General features: G+C 40.1%; 1 protein-coding gene across 1 annotated transcript in view; it reads left to right on the top strand.

Annotated features, from left to right (window-relative positions):
* Positions 1 to 7,884: 7,884 nt before the first annotated feature.
* Positions 7,885 to 14,033, top strand: part of st3gal3b (ST3 beta-galactoside alpha-2,3-sialyltransferase 3b) — a 42,393-nt gene continuing 36,244 nt past the window's right edge. Inside the window, exon 1 of the mRNA XM_071490354.1 lies at positions 7,885 to 8,010. The gene's annotated coding sequence lies outside the window, so the exon portion shown is untranslated. The remainder of the gene's footprint in view (positions 8,011 to 14,033) is intronic.

The raw sequence follows: 14,033 nt of genomic DNA, 5'->3' as shown, positions 1-14,033 counted from the left end.
ATACAGTGATGTTTCAATTTAATATTTGTATAAAATATGAACACATATATATTATGATTATTATATTGTCAGTCTCTCTCTTTTTTTTTCTTACAGATGTTTCACAGGAGGATTTATTGGTTGACATATAAAAATGTTCCCATATCTGCTTACAACTAGACCACAGTGTGTTATAAACTATTATTACATGTCTATACATACTGCTTACACATTCTAAATCAGACGGTTAAAATAAAATGCTGTCACAATTTCCTATGGAGAGGAATTTTTTTTTTCTTTTTTTTTTTTTTACATCTTGAGCTCAGTGAAGCTTTATGTGCATATTTTTGGGGTTACCTCTGTAAATTTTACGGGGACTTTTTTTCTCTCTCTCCTTACACACACATACACGACAGTAAAACTGACTGAAGTTTTCTACACAAAGCACAGTGTATGCTTTGTGTGCCCTGAGGAAGTTAACATTTCTCTGAAAATGTATTGAAAGGAATCAATGAAATACCTATGGGGAGTTTTTGGACTGAGTCATCTCCAACGAATGGAAATGCCCAAGGAGAGGAATTTCAATTCTCTTATAGTAAACTCCCCGTTCTGTTAACGTAACCTTAAAATTCTGATTAAATTTCAAGCAAAGTGTGAAGACTCGTTTAATGTGGTCATTCACTTGTGGGCTGGTAGTAAGAAATGCTAACAAACATCCTACCACCTTCACTTTCACCTTCATTCTTACTTCCTCCAAAAGCCTCTGTGACGCTTCAGAGTAGGTATTCCCCTTCAGTTTTAAAGACTTTGCTGGTTGGCACAGTCTAGTTTTGTGACACCATAGTTGTCTCAGTCTTGGGTTTCGTCATGGTATCAGTTGTTGTGATATCATACTTCCTAGTTAAAAGCTTCATTTCCAATCTATGGTATTTATATTAGGACAAAATGTACAAATTTCCCCCGGTATTCTGTGACAGTTTTTCTGCCCTGGGGAAGTAGAGTTAGCATTACCCAAGAATTTATGTCATCATCATGATCTTTATGTCATGAAAGTTCATTGGCCAGGAAAAGCAAAAACATAGATGAACGGTTATCCTTAATGACAAGAAAAATAATAATGGCAAATCCAAATTATGAGATAGTGCCAGTAACCAGGCAATGTCAACCTGTCAGTTTGTCTTTCTGTCGGTGCACCGCTTTAATCCAGTCTGAAGTATGACAACATGAACATTAATGTCTCCACTAGCACAGACATGAGGATGTATCAGAGGAAGTGACTTTTCATCTAGTGCTATAATCAGGTCAGATTTTTCATTTGTCCTGTCTAACTTAACACTTCAAAAACTGTTTCCCATCAGCCTCACGTGTGTCATTGTCAGGACCATAGATAATACATCCATAGTCAAGAAGTTAGCATGCTAAACGTAGCATCTAACTCAAAGCAGCACTGTCACTACATACAGCCACACAGAGCTGCTAGCATGGTTGTAGACACATGAACTGTGTCCAAACTCTCCCCTTGTTCACTCATTCACCACTTCCTGTACAGCAGACACTCAGTAGATCACTCGATAGTGAGCTGTATGTTCATCGTCACTGGAATCACATCTAAAATGCGGCACATTGCATTGTGAAATAGTTAGTATTAAGTACTTTTTTTTGTACCACTGTGGAATATTTTAGGGCAATGTATAGTGGACACATTCACACACTCACAAGTCAGATACAAAAAGAAAAAACACAGTGACCAGTATGACCAGTATGAAGTGCGCTACAAGTATAGTTAAAAAAAAAAAAAAGGGAATGATCTTGTTGACTCAGTTTTGACTAAATAAATCAAGATTATGAGTTAGTAAGTCGTAATTAATTTTGATTAAAATTTTGGCAAATTAATCAAAATTTACTTTGACTTAGTCAAAAGTCTAAACTAGACTGGACTTGTTATGTCATAATTTTGATTTAGTAAAAATAAAAATCTTTACTTGGCAGCAGTATTTTAAATTTTTTTTCATATCTAACTTTTCAAAGTTTTTAAAAATCTTTTCCTGGCAGAAACAGGCTTTTATACTATGATTTTTATCTCCGGTAACTGGATTTAATCAGTTTTGTATTTCCTTTGTATGTCATAAAATGAACCTGAGTCAGGCACTGAGAAAGCAAAACACCTGTGTGTTGAGAGAGTGGTGGGTGGATATCTGCCTCATTCATGCACATAGATAAAACAACAAAGACTGTCAGTAAACCACCCGCATCACAGGCCTTTTCTGAGCACCACTGCTGGCTCTCTGCCCTTTTCCTCCCATGCTCCACACCGACACAGGATCATAACATCTGCCAAGCCAACCTTGTCCCCGGTTGCAACTTCTGAGCTGCTCGAGCTGCTTTGCATGTGTTAACCTCGTAAGCCTCTGCCTCGTGTGGGGAAGTCAGTGGTAACATACACAAAGTTGTAAATGCTATAAAAAGTAACAGGAAGGCTATAAAGAAGAATACACAGTCCCTCCATTTTCTCACACTTGGGGCTTTATCACAGTCAGAAGTGTTATTCAACACTAACATTCAGTGTCCCAGTACACTGTTTTCATGTTTTTGTTAATAGGCATTTTTTTTAAGTTAAGAGGTATTTCACTAAGGGAATAATTGGTTTCTTATTTGGGATACAAAACTTGATGACTCAGTGCTGCATGGTTAAATATTTAATTAGCTGCTCCGTCTTGGTTTCCTGTGCTATTATTTTCTTTCACCAAGTGTTTTTGGTGAGTCTGTGGGAGCTAAAATGAAATGAAAGAGCTACTGTGTGGTTAAGTACAACTCAAATCCATTCAATCCTCCTGAAGGGGATCATTATAAAGAACAAAACGATTTTTATGTGGGGTAATCGCGAAGGGCGCATCATGACTGAACACACCAGGGTCATGTGAATTCATCTGAGAATTGTGCCAGTTTCCTCATTATAGCCCGTTCGGTTTGGCTTGTGCAGAAGCTCAGTTCACATGACAGTGTGTTCATTAATTAATAATACAAACCATACTGCTACCAAAAGATAACAGGAGGAGAAATATAAGTATTCAGAAAGTCATCTTAGATCTTCTGTGCTATATGATGCTGGAGAAACACAAGTTCTTTTAATTACTCATTTGTGAAGCGCTTTGTCGAGGTCTTGATTCTTTGCTACCAGAAACATTTCATGATGACAAAGGCTCAAATATGTAACATAAAAGGTGTTTCTCATAGTGACAAACCCACAGAGGACTACCATCCCTCTCTACAGCTTCCTCAGAATTTAAGTGTCTTTCAGCTGATTGTTTTGGGTTGACGGCCCACATCGTCTCTGTTTTGATTCACTCTCACCGCTCTCATGAGCGTTGTTTTTGGCAGCAGCACAGCTCTTCTCACCAAAAAAGCTTGGTTAACCTGCTGCGATTTGCCTTCCCAGCACCAAACACCAAACATGTTAGAAACCAGATAATGAACACAGTGGAGCAATTGGCTAATAAAGAGCCGGGGCTGGATATTTGCCTTAGAGAAGACATTAACAGAGCTAAAAGTAGAGTGACTACAGGACTTACATTTATCTAGTGGCCAGAAACACAACTCTCAATGAATGCTAATGGAGAGGCCCAAAAAAAAATCCGTTAATGCAGGGACTAACATTACTAATTACAAATATGAGAGCTTTATCACACTGACATGAACACAGAGTAGGAAAATGCAAGCAAATAGCCCAACTATTGTTTTCACATCCACTCTCTGTCTCTCAGCATGCCTCCATAACTAAACTCTCACACCATCTCTCATCCCTCGTCTGTGACCCGGCAGCTGTGGCTCCCTCAGACCCCCTCTGTTAGTAGGGTATTATTGTCTGACCACTCACATGATAGTCAAGTGACACAGCTCAGGTTACTTTGTGCCATTGATGTTTGATTTTTCCGACATTGCTGTTAACCAGTAGTTTACTGAGCTTGTTCGCGAAAACGTAGCAACAGCTTGTGGAGTTGCCAGCAGGTCTCTGTGCAGTGCAAGTTCCACTTTTTAACAAGACCACAGTGTTTGGTGATGATAATCCTGCTTTCTTAATGCAGCATTGATCGTGTTACTCAACATACAGAAAGCTATGAGCTGGTAAGGGGTGCAGTATAGGACGGTATTAAAACCCTAAATAAACAAAAACTATGACTAGTACAAATCCTATAGTGCCCCGAATTAGTGTATTTTTAAAGGCTGGAGCGATGAACAGATGCAAACGACATACTGTACTGTCTTTTCATCCTCCAGTGCTGTGCAGTGCAGCTTGTGGCATCTCAGCCACATCAGAATAAAAGTGCAACAAACCACACGTAACACATAACTGAATCTTCCTGCTCTTATATATCTCACATGAGTTACAGATTTATAAATAGAAAGCAATACAGAGACCAGGAAAGTAACATCAGGTGAATAACTCACTGTACTTCCATTAAATACAACCTCACCACAGGTCTGAGGAAAACATATCACTATAGATAATGGAGTACGCGGATCTTATCTATGGGTTTGCAGTAGTCAAGAGTCCTCAATTACACTGAGAGAGGGAGAGAAAGATTTGACTGATTATTGACAGGCGCCTGTCTGCAAAGATATGTCTGGACGTCCCTGAGCAAGGCGCCAGTCTCATTTGTCAGTTAGCCAGCTGTCAAGAGTGTAACTGCCTTTTTTTCATCCTCATGTTGAAAACTGTTGTACGGGGGCCAACAGGGGTTAGATATATGATGAAAAGTTTACCAAGACCACAAGGAGGCTTGGAAAATAAAATGAGCCAAAGATAAATAGAAGTTTAAAATAAATTAGGTTTGCATATTTTTGCCAGCTGATAGGGGGTGCTTCTACTATTTAACTCTAATTTACTGATGCACAGCATGTAGTTTTGTTTTTGACTTGGTAGACAACCTTTTATTATCTTTTCCATGGGGTTGTGGGTAATGGTTTAAAGCATCTTTCCTGTATGCATATTTAGCAGGTTTGCATGATTTCCTGTAATGAACATACAAATGTCAAGCTGTGCTGGTGAGATTTAGTCCTCCTGACAACAATTTAGTACTTGATACTCTCAGGTTTTATCTAAGTCCCAACATGGGTGTCTGGGAGATCAGAAAACTCATTAGCTCATTAGTAGTGGCAACTCATTAGTACTGCAGTTGGAACTGATGGGTGAAGATACTGTATTTGCTCCACTTCAGATCAGATAGATTCCACCATATCACATAAACAGGGACATAATACAGGGTTTTTGTGCTGATCCTATGACATTGTCATGTGGTGTTTTGCTTGCAAAAACAGGAAACCTTGTCCTTCCTCAATGAAACTAGTTTAGAGGTTCAGTATTGCTTATAATAGACATTAAGTCTATCTGTATTTGGTTGCTTTCACTCACAGCTGATGTATCATAGACAAATCTGGTAGTTAGGTAGTTTCAGATAGTTTCAGTTCTCAGGCAGTTTCCTGTAATGTCCATCCATTCATTATCTATACCGCTTAACCGTACAGGGTCGTGGGGGCGCTGGAGCCAGTCCCAGCTGACATTGGGCGAGGGCAGGGTACACCCTGGAGAGGACGCCAGTCTATCACAGGGCAGACATATAGAGAAACAACCATTCACACTCTCATTCACACCTGCAGGCAATTTAGAGTCACCAATTAACCTAATGTGCATGTCTTTTGACTGCAGGAGGAAGCCGGAGTACCCGGAAGGAACCCACGCAGACACAGAAATGCCCCAGGCCCGGGGTTTGAACCCAGAACCTTCTTGCTGTGCTAACAGCTGTACCACTGTGCCACCCTAAATCCAAGTCCATTATTGTTATTATTTAATCTTTCAGGATTTGGATCTGGTCTCTGTGCTTGTCAAAACTGCTTGCACTCACATTAATCATTTCCATGTCAGAGACAGTGGACTTTCCTACCCAAAGCCCCTCAAAAGGGTGAAAGTCAGACATAAGCCACTTGTCCATTAACAGGAGCATACAATGTTTCACACGTCTACATATAAGGCTGTTGACAGCTGAGCTTGATAAAGAGCAGTGAGACCACATAGCCCTACACTCTGACTAAAGGTGAACTGCAGGTCTCTGCAAAAAAGGAATTGTTGACAACCTCAGTGAGTAAACACATACTTTTCTCCTGCCTTTCTGGACTGATAGTGGTTGCTTTTTGTCTGGCTCAAATTGTATTAATCCTGCATTAATGCATGATTCTTATCAAAAAATCAACATGCAAATGGAATTAAAAGTGAACAGAGGTAGAAAACCTAATTTAATCCCTAATTTATTGACGTCTTATGTAACTGGAGAGTTTCTGAAAAGCTGAGCTCGTGCTGCCTCACTCAGTCCTCACAGGAGGAAACAAAAGCAATAAATCTTCTCTGTGGCTTTAGGTGAATCAAACTACCAAATAATTTATTTGCCAAGCGCAATACTGTACACAGGATTCTCAATGACAACTACAGTGTCACCGAAATGAAATGAAGTATGGTGCTATGTATGGAATTAGTTATTGTGTGATGCTGAATACCTGGTTGCTGAGACATTAATCCAACCTTAGGCAAACCCCTTGTTTTTTAACCAGAGCATATGCAGACTTCTTGTCTCACTCTGGCTGCTGCTGTTCCACTTCCTCCTACTGACAAACCCCTTCACACATTTAAAAAAAAGAGCTTTGCGGCATTTCTGCAGCCACTTGCTGATCCCCTGCAGGCCGCCTAACGGAGACATCAAACACCCATTATGTGTATGTGCACACACACGAGAGCGTGTGTTTGCATCTGTTCCAGAGACAGAAAGTCTATGTACGAGGGTGTGAAAGCATGGGTTGATAAGTAGATTACCACATAGATAAACACCTGAATGTGCAAGCTGCCACACACATCACTGTTTCCCACGCTAACTCAATGTTACATGTTTATCTTTTGGTTTTATCACATCACACTACCTTGCTTACTGCCTATGATGCTGATGTCAAAGTGAATCATCATTAAGTATCCTGCCTGTTGGGGAAAAAAACTGTGCTGTGCCATACAGATGCCATTTCTGTACAGACTGTACTGTTTGAACAATTTGGGAGCATGTACAGTACAATTTCTGTTCTATGTTAATAGGAGTTCCTCTTGGTGCCACCTCATTAAGCAGCAGACAGCAACAATCTAAGCCTAAAGATTTCCCTGAGGCTCTGCTCTAGCCCCACACTCTCACATGATGATCAAGCCCATAATAGTCAAAGCAATCTTGTGTCTGCAAGCATGCCATCTTCCCCTGTTTCTAGCACAAATGAAACGCCATAGTTTCCTAGTTTATAAGAATGTGGTGGTTTCAAAAAGAGACGACGTTACAAAGAGTTTTCAGTCAGCAATTCTAAATTGATGTAGAAACCTACCATGGTTAAACTGTGGTCTGCATGACTCAGATTTTGCTATTGTTTTAAGGTTATTAATTCCCTTGAATTGGATACAAATGTGGTTAGGTTTTTCACAAAATCCTGTCGTTTAGACAAATGTGTTAGTTACTGTGCTAAAGACTCAAATCCCACAAAACACCTTTCACAATACAAGCTTATTTAAACAAACTTGCAGTATGCTACCTACAGGCACAAAGGTCATACCAAATATCTACTTTTATCTCTCTGTTTTCCATAACAACTGATGCCCATACATGCTATGACATGATACTGAATAGCCAAATAACAGTTATTTCTTCATTTGGAAAGCAAAGATTTTGCTACGCATCGTATCACTGGTTATGAGATGTTTGCATACAGAGCAAATATACTGTGCTGCTTTTGCTTGATTGGCACCACTTCTTTGCTCTTCAAATCCTCCCTGTTGTTGGTTAACTAATGTTTGAAGAGAGAACTAATAGGACAGTGACCAGATCAACCTGTGCCTTTGGCGTTGCTCTCTCTTTTGGAAATAGTGTATTATGTGAGTGTTTGATTGTTTAGTCATTCAGCTGTTACGTCTGTTTCATACCTTGGATTAAGAACTTGACAACTGCAGCTAAAAAGGTATTGTCTGTTTCTACTTAAATTACAAAATAGTGAAATATTTCTTTAGTGCACATGGTTTTTGTATTTTATTTCCCCACAAAATTTCACGAACAAAATATGTTAAACAACTTAATATTTAAGAGGACATCAATATCTCTGTTAAAGGAAGCAAACTAAAAGCCACATCCTCGCCTCAGAGGCACCATTCATCTGATTATACATTGATGGAAACTTGCACTGTCACTCATGATCAAAATGAGACAGGATGAGACAACTTAATTATAATTAACTAATTATAACTACTTACTAATTAACTACTAATTATGTTATTAAACAATATTTCCAGTATAAATATGTAATATTTGTTTCTCTGTTTATGTGGCAATGTTCTGGCACATGATCTGTCTACAGAGACACAGCATCTGCACTGGCATACTGTAGATAGAGGCTCAAATCAAAAACAGGAATTATTTTTGGGCCAAGGATGAATCTATGAACTTAACCTCATGGACTTTAATGAAACTTAATGTACAGATGTTTTTGAAGGGTTTTAGGTAGGATGTGAAAGTGAGGAACGATACTCTCACATCTGTTCTTTAAGTGTAGGGGCTTCATATTTAACACAGACATGAGAGTGGTAACAATCTTCTCTTCTCCCTCTCCCCAACAAGCTGTGGACTCTCTTTGACTGCCATTTTTAGGTGCCATTGCATTCGGTAACTGTACCCGAATGTAGACAACAAAAAGTAGTCTGTGCCATAGGCGTTGTTAGGCCAGGGCATGGGCGGATTCTTTGCAAATAGTTGCAGCTTTAAAGATTTATTTCTTTATTATTATCATTTTATTTTTTGGTGCACAGCGGTTACAGGGCTTTTGTTGGCATCTAGTGATATCTAACGACCTAAGGCTATGGATATAAGAATTTTCTAAAACAAAAAGGGTGAAGGAGGCAAGGAGACGCGAGACAGGCTAGAGTAGGAGGAGGAAGAGTCAGGGCGCCACAGTGACACTGACTCCCTTACAAGCTCAGGTCGATGAAGAGAGCTCTCAAATGTTTTTGACACAAGGCACAACTTACAAATTATTATGTGACGACATAGTTTGTCTAGCTAGTCTGCACTCACTGTGATATTCATGTGGAACATTGCCTAAGCATAGACAAACAGTGGGATGACCTCACTTTGCCTTTGTAGAATCCAACTAAATAATTAATTTCCCCTGAAGCATCTGTAGGAAGCACCTGGGCATATGTTTGTATGTCACTTTAGCAATTAGCTATTTAGCAATCTAATGAATAAATGTAGCTCAGAACACTTCATCAAATCCAAATGATAGGCAATTGGGAGCATAAGGAAATATCAGGGACACTCACCAGACAAACTGACATAGACAACTGGGAGCACCGAGAGTAAATACATAAGGGAGGCTGGGATAACACACAGTGGAAACACATTAGGGGTGGGGCAGACAATCACAAAATCTGAAAAACATGAAAAGAAAGCAAAGAGAGGAAGTAAGCTGGAGGCGGTCAGCTGGAGCTTAGGTTGGATGTTGGTGAAGATGGCCAGCTGGTTGTGAGTCAGCACCAGGAACTGAAATCAGCCAGAATGCCAAGACTACCAGATCAGGAGCAGGTGTCGGTCAGACCGCTGACTGGAGATCAGTAGTTGGCTGGATTGCTGAGAGGAGACCAGGACCAGGTGTTGGCCAGGCTGCCAATGCAGAATGAGGAGCTGGTGTTGGCCAGACTGTGGACAGGAGACTAGGAACAGGTGTTGGCCGGGCAGCCAAACCACCAACTCAGGAGCAGACGAAATGTCGATTGGGACCCCAAACACCAGAAAAGGTATATGCGTCAGCCAGATTGGTCAACTGCGGAAAGGAGAGGATCAGAGGAGGTGTCAACCAGGATGCAGAGGAACTTGGTCCTAAGGCTCAGTCTGGCAGCTGGAAACCTGAGGCTGAGGCTTGAGCTGGCTGGATCACACTCTCCACATATCTGGGCAGCTGAATCTCCCTGTGGCAATGGGAGCCATGATATCCTTGTCTTCTTCTGTCTCCTCTAAGGAACCCTGGGAAAATGGCCAGTGGAGGTCCCCAAAATAGGGACTAGTCAGGGATGGAGAGGCCTGGAGATCGTGGACTCACAGCTAGCTGACCACAAAACTGAGGCTAGTGGAAGCTGTGACTTCTGGAGCTGGCTGCAGGCTGGGGCTTAGGTGACTGGGATGACGACTGGGAAGCTGACTAAAGGCTGAGAACCTGGGGCAGAGGGGTAGGGCTATAAAACAACCTCCGTCTGTTGTAAGCCACCCTCCTAGTAGTGTCCTACTTCCAAAGGGCATTAGCAGCCTTGGGAAACTGGGGTTTTCATTCAAAAAAGTTTTGAAACTTCATCAAAGTCCTCCCAAGTAAATGACAAACCGAGCAAAAGCTTGTCTGCTGGGTCCATAATGGTCAGTTAACAGAAAGGGGTAGGTGCACAGACAGAAAGTTAATTAATTAACACAAAAGTCCAAAAATTCAGAAGATTGATGCCAATCACATATTTGTACACAAATATGATGCGCCAGCCAGAAATTTACTAGCTTAGCTTAGCATAAAGACTGCAATCAGTGGGAAAAAGCTATCCAGGCTCTGTCCAGTTATTTAAAAATCTCTGGTTCAGAAGCCCAAAACCACACATCTTGTTTGTTTGATCTGTACAATAACTGAAATGTAAAAACCTTAGGTTGTGGTTGTATGAGGGAGGTATGCACCGCAACTACCTCTAGCTTGATATTTCCCATACAGACATGGTGATTTAACTTTTGGCAAGAAAGCAGACAAGCTTATTTACACATTCCTTTAAGCAGCAGTGTGACACTGATTTCTGTGTCTAAATTATATTAATTTGTAGTTCCAGTCCTGACAGAATATTAAGTTTCAGTTACTGTTGTGTAAAAGCAGTCCAAGTTTATAGCCAAGGCAATCACTGATAATAAATGACTGTACTTGCAGAATTATTGCAGAATTGTTGCAACGCTAAATGTCAACTTGTATTCCTTCAAAAGATTGTAATTTTTGTGTGATATTATCTTAGGGACACTGTGTTTGTCTGCATTTGTGAGATCAGATTGCATTTTATGATCAGTTAATGCAGAAAACCAGGGAATTTCAGTGGGTTCACATACTTATTCTTGCCACTGTAAATAAGTAGCTGCACTCAAAATGGTTCTCGGCATGGTTATATAAATAAAACAAATGGGAAGTGAGAGTGTTGCTCATTCAGATGCAACCACTCTAGTCTTCCTAGATAACAAGGATCTTCCTAGGTCCTGGTTATTCCTACTATGTAAGGGATCGATTAGAATTCCATTAGCACTTTCATTTCCTGCTGCCTGCCCATTAAAGCCAAAGACCCGCCATTAAGCAGATAGTTCAGATAATAAAACAATCAATTACTTATTTTGACACGGTAAAGTTTGGCTCCACTCATGTAGGAATTTGACTCAGAGAGATAAAGTGATCAAACATGGAAAGGTTGGTATGCATATGAGGTTAGTTATTCTATCAAGGAGTGAGTACATTGTAGATGCTATTTTCTGACAAAAAATACACTTAATAATGGTATTGCTCACTAGATTTAGATAATTTACAGGAGCTTGCAACATAGAGAAAGGAAAGACAAGAACCCAGATTATGGTCCTTTGAATAATGGTTCATGACTCAGGAAATTAGGGGTTAGATGTTACAGTAAACACAGATTTTATGATGAGGGTCACAATCTCTGGTGAGCTTCTTCCCTGAGGTTGAGCTTTTGCACAGCTGCTACCTCCTACTATTATCACTTACATGTAAACTATACGGTATTATTAAATGACTCAACGTGATTTCACTGTTTCTGTCACCCACTGATCTTTTGTACCTTTAAGCCCCTGGAGTGAGCTTGAATGAAGAAGATAAAATGTTAATTCCAGTGATGGACTTGATGGTATCGCTGCTAGTGTCACTGATTCTGCAACATGCACTGCCTGAAGGATTTCATTTTTATTGGAGTGTGTATTTCCGTTATCATGACAGACATGTCACTCAAGACTGAACTGATCTGTTACTTATACCCTTACCAGTTTGACAATAATTAGAGTAATGGGATATGATGGAGTGTAAGCAGGAAAACCACATTGTGAAATGACTGAATCACATTTTTAGGCCTGGAGGATCAAATTATTTTGATGTGGCGTCATCTTGGCAGCTAGATTTAGGATGTAGAGTGAAGCAAATACATTACGATCTGTGGACGTATAAAACAAATAGCGTGTTCCCCTTAAGGAGCATGGCTATTTATCCTGGCAGACAAATAAATAACAATGTGCTTCCCAGACATGGTCAGAGACTGGAGACAGTCATCTTCTTGCATTGGTTTTTCTGGCCATTGATCATTCCCTCTTGTAAGTGTGATGTAAACAAATGGTCCATATGACAAAGGCCATGAAGTGCTGCCAACCCACCAGGAGTCTCACTTACCTCACACGTCTGCAGGCTAAGTTTCTTTGTGTGTGTGTGTGTGTGTGTGTGTGTGTGTGTTGCTTATGCATATATTTTATTCTTCCGGCTCCTGCTAATCTCCTGACCCCAGATGGAGAACAGTGGGTGAGCAGATTGTATTTCCTGCTTGATTCAATATTAATAGATCGGTATGCTACTCTGCCACACTCTTTGCAGGGCAAAAGCAGAAGACTACCCCCACATCCCCAGCCACTCTCTCTTACCTTGGCTCTCAGCCCAGCAACTGCTTATGTAGGATATAAGGCCTTATACATGTCAGGGCATAAATAAGATGCAGGTTCTGAAAGGAAAACTGAATTAACAGAGTAACCTGAGCAAGTGTGAAGGACAGGACTATGGATCTGCTGCCGTATAACAATCTGCTGTGAGCAGCCACATGATATGGTAAAAGCCCAACTGGGATTGTGGATGACATACAAAGTCTGCAGGGACCATGTTTATTAAGCATCTTAGAAGAGCAGAGTATAAGTTAGTCACCTATTCAAACCAGTACTTTTGTTCGTAGAAGCTTGATAAACAAAGTGTCAGTTAACATTTGTGGGAACATCAGCGTGTGAAACACTCACACTGGCTTCACGTTCAGTTAACAGCTATTTTTGACAGCTGTTGTTTAGGACTGCTTTGAACAGGTAGAGACAACTGAATCTGAGCTTGACTGGACATGTGTATACAGGAACATGCGTCGACAGCTCGTATTTCATGTTCTGTGTGGCTACCAGAAGGTTTCCTCATTCTTCCTTAAAATATTATCAGTGATGGCCAACTGTGGATTAATCTGGTCCGGCAACAATCTTTATAAAATGTCAGGTGTCATTAATAACACAAAATTAGAGACAGAGATAAAACATTGAAGTATTTAGACTAGGCTGATGACTGGTTTTCTAGTAAAAATGGTGAGCCCTCAATGACTATGGTTCCTGTAGAAGTATAGTTTTTTTTCCAATATTATCTTGGATCAGTTATACCTAATACATAATTGGGGTTTTTCCTCACTTTTAAAAGTCATGCTTTTCAATGTCATTTATAATGAAAGTGAATGGGAGGAATGTATGAACCTATCCTATTTTGAACATTTCATACTAGCTAGAAACTTTATTCAAGCTTTAAATGGGTGAACACCTTTGGTTCTTCATCACCCTGTTTCATCTTTTTATGTCTCTGTGCCGGCAACAGCCGTGGCCAGAGACATTAACGCAATATCTCAGTAATGCTTTGAGGGAATTTCTTCACATTTGGTACAAATGTTCACTTTGACTCATGTATTGATGTACTGATAAGATTTTCATGGTCAAAGGTCAAGGTTACTGTGACCTTTTTTGGCCTTGTGAATGGGATTACTCAGCAATACCGTCTGGGAATCCCTTCAAATGTGGTAAAAACATTCACTTGGACTCAAGAATAATTGAATTAGATTTTGGTGGTCAAAGGTTGAGGTTATCGTGCCCTTACAAAACATGCTTTTGACTATAACTCAAGAATTCATAAACTAATTA

This window comes from Trachinotus anak, unplaced genomic scaffold (assembly GCF_046630095.1).
Source record: "Trachinotus anak isolate AG129_WGS33_773 ecotype Australia unplaced genomic scaffold, CSIRO_AGI_Tana_v1 ptg000012l, whole genome shotgun sequence".
Taxonomy (NCBI): Eukaryota; Metazoa; Chordata; class Actinopteri; order Carangiformes; family Carangidae; genus Trachinotus; species Trachinotus anak.
This window is presented reverse-complemented; position numbering and strand designations above follow the sequence as displayed.